Source organism: Micromys minutus (genome assembly GCF_963924665.1).
Source record: "Micromys minutus genome assembly, chromosome: 2".
In the NCBI taxonomy this organism is placed as follows: domain Eukaryota; kingdom Metazoa; phylum Chordata; class Mammalia; order Rodentia; family Muridae; genus Micromys; species Micromys minutus.
In genome coordinates, this window is record NC_137971.1 from 19,275,755 (window position 1) to 19,279,605 (window position 3,851).

Genomic DNA, 3,851 nt, shown 5'->3' on the forward strand with positions numbered 1-3,851 from the left:
TAAAGAAAAAATGCTCTCCCTCTAGCCCCCTCCCCCTTGTTGACTGGAATCTAGAGGAAGTGTGAATACTTCTGAGGGGAGAGAGATAGAGAGATACAAAAAGACACAGAGAGAGAGAGACAGACAGAGAGACACAGAGAGAGCGCGCCCGCTGTATGCCTGCTTGCATTCCAAGATCACCTCCGAGAGCCGCTCACTTTGGAACTGTTTTCTATGACAGAAGTGAAATTTCATCTTGTTTAGGCCATAGATGCTTCAGTTGATTTTAAAAACAGAATCAATGTTTTGCCAATGAAATGGTAAACTTTTTTTTTTTTAAACATATGTATGGCACTTTCAGAAGTGGAATACAGTTGGAGATGTTAGATTTTAGTCCTGGCTGACCTGGGACTCACAGAGACCCTCATGCCCCTGTCTCCCAAGTGCTGGGAAGCAAGGCTGGTGTCACCATGCCCAGCTGTGCTTTTTAAAAACAAACAAACAAAACAATCAATCAACAAGAAAAATGGTTTTGTCCGTTTGAGATGTGACCTGGTACTTGGTCTACAGCTCAGGCTGGCCTCGAACTTGTACAACAGAGGGAAGTTGGCTGTAGGAAGGCAGCACGATCACACAGATTCTGAAACCAAAAGCCCCTGGTGTCCCTGGTGTCCCCACCGTCACTTTGCAAGGCTCTCTAAGCATTCATTCTGCTTTTCTCAGAATAGCTTGGAAGTTTTGGAGATGAACATTCTTGGGCCCTGCTATAGACCTACTGAGTCAAAAGCCTGAACCAGTTGTCCATAGCCAAGCCTAGAAGGCTGGAGAGTTATTAGGGCATGATGTCCCTCTGTCCTACGTGACACAGGGCAATCGACAGCCCGGTGTTCCTCTGGATCATACTTAGGACATGGCCCCTTTGGCTTGTGAGGGCTAGAGCAAGCTTTTGCCCAATGGCCTATTGACCACATCTGTAGCAGAGGCCCGGTGGTGTAGCAGTGGCTGGTCGGGAAGCCTTTGCCAGCATATGGTACTTGTTTGTGAGCCTTTTTACCTTTCCCATGGTACACTTTAAAGGCCAGCACCAAGACTTTTGTCTGTGGAGTTAGGGGTCCCCTCTCTAGCTTTTAAGCTAGTCTCTTATGTCGGGGTAGCTCTGGGAAAAGAAATAGGTCATTAGGAGTTGTTTACCTTCCGGGTTTTCAGGGTCTAAATTAGTGTCTATCTGTTTGATGGATCTCGTCTGCATTTTTTTTTCTTTTTTTTTTTTTGCTCTCAAACTCGCTGGCTTTCCTCAGGAAGTAAATTATTAGTAAGAATCATATGTAAAGCATGGAACATTAGACTGTAGGATTGCGGCACAGAAGAGGACAAGATAGGGAGGGTAGGGGCATCGACGGTGGTGCTTGAGGCCGGGTGGCGTGTCCATGGCCGTGGAGGGGAGGGTTTTGAAAAGCTTAGAGTAGCATGAATAGAAGCTGAGGTGGAGGTCTGGATTTTGCGGCGGAGGGGGGATGGCTCATTGGCTGGATCGAGAGTTGTGGTGTCATCTGCTGTTTGCCTTTTTGCTAAAAGGAGTTGGTGGGGTTACAAGAGGAACACAGAGAAGGATTAGAGCAGAGATAGATAAATGCCTGTACATAGGGAACCTCTTTCCATTTACCAGATCCTTGGCAGTATGAGTGAAGGTCTTGTAAAATTAACGAGTCTAGGGTGCCATTTTTTGGCCATTTTGAATCATTATCTAGTGAATACTGAGCCCAAACATTGTTGCAGAGGTGTATCAATTTAGATGTCTTTAGTTGAGGTGTTAGTTTTAGAGATTTGAAAATTTCCAGGAAAAATCCCAGTGGGGAGCCGGTGACACGTTTTGAGACATTGGGTTGCCCATTGGGAAGAAACGAAGGAGGCTACCGAGTTAATCTTAAACCACTGTCCCAGTGGCTAAAACTCGGTAGAAAAAGTTTCGCCTATGCGCAGGGATCTGGAGTCATCACTCAGTTTCCTGGAGGCCCCATTGGATTCCAAAAGCTGACGGAGAGGGAGAGTGCTCTTTGCCAGGCCTGGACTTTTGATCGTAGGGACCGGCTGTGAAAGCCCTGGGGTGGGGGAACAAGAAGACCGGCTGCTAGAGCCCTGAAGAAGGGTCTTCCCAATGGTCAATGTCTGTCTCAAACCAGTGGCTATAGAGAATTAACCCTCTTTGCCTGAAAAGGCTGGCCAGGCCTTGTTTGGAAAATTGGGGATTCTCTTTGCTGACTGGGGTGCTAATTTCTACCAATTTGCTGGTGTTTGTGTGGGAGCCTTAGCCACGATCTGGTATCAGGAAAAGTGTGACTTGTGGTTTATCTATCCTAGTGGCCCACACGGCAGGAGCTATAGTCATGAAAAGAAAGAATAATTCTTAGATGTGCGTTTGAAACCCACATTTGAAATCTAGAGGAACCCCGCCCTTCAGAATAGGTAGGGAGCTTTAGGTAGATGTACTTATCTTGGTGGAGTCTTATTTGGTCCATTGGAGGTAGATCTGATTGGGTTTCCTGTAGCTTATAAGTTTATAAAGAGATAACAACATGAGTTAACAACATAAACATTTTCAAGATGAGCCTTTATGGAGCAGAAGGAGCAAGAATTATATGTAGTGGAAAAGGAAGTTTAGCAAGAGGAAACATGAAGCATTAATGGAACCTGAGTTTACATAAGAAAGTAACCAGTCATATCTGTAGGAGCCTTTATTTGAACTACTTGTTGGAAAATAGAAATCTGTTTCTTTTAGTTGTTAAACTGCAGTTACCTTAGCTGTCAATGAAGTAAGAAATCTGGCTCAGAATAAATAAAACTTTAATCTAGCAGGCAGAATAAGATTGAAGATAATAAAGGGAAATAAAACATGCTGTTTGAGACAGGCACTATTGCACACAGGTGAAAGAATGCAGTTGATGCACTGGAGACACTAGCATACAGGGAGGGGTGTGGTTCTGTGGTGGCAGGGCAAGGCTAAGACTAGGTCCTGGACAAGTGGTTCTGTCCAGGGGGCATGCCACCCCGCTCCTCGGTGGGCGGGGGAGTACCTGTGCTGCCACCATGGTTGGGGGGACCACGTGTGTGATCGGCTAGGCCACTGCTTACCAGGAGGCCTGCTTTCATGGTTTTTCTAGGGGCCAGGGTCCCCGCAGAAACCCAATCGTCACCCTCCTGCTACTGTAAATTAAACCAATGCATCCCAGGCAATAGGGACACAAATGGCAGCGAAGACCAGCCCATGGGTTAGGGTAGGGACAACTGCCTGAAATGGGGCTAAACTCGGAGGCTGTGCTCCATGGAGTCGGCCCATGGGTGAGAGTCAGCAATGGGACTAAAGCGGAGGCGGTGCTCCAGAATGAGACCCAGGTTCCGCCTGGCTCTAGTAAAAGGAGGGGGGGGGGGTCCCAAGGGCAAAAGTCTTAGCATGAGGGTCAGTAAAAACATCTATCCTCAGGGATAGCTCAGGAACACTTCCCTGGGACCTCATGGATGCTTACTCTGACCAATGTGGGAAGGGAGCTTACCAGGGTCTTGGACTAGGGAGCGTTGGGATGCAAACCTGCATTTTCTTGAGTCGCAGCACCAACCCAATGTTGTTAAAAGTCACAGAATGAAAGGAAAAAGAGATATCTGGTTGTGAGGAAATCTAATGTCCTTACATGGGGCACCAATGAATAGATGACGTCCTGGGTTTCGGCACCAATGTTAGGGGGAGGATGAAGAGTGGGGGGCATATGGCCCATGGAGGTGCTGTGAGGCCTGGGGGCAAGGGAGATGCCTGGGGGGGCATGTTGGGAATCCCATCCCCCTGAGGGACCAGCCACACAACGATATAGCACAGAATAGAG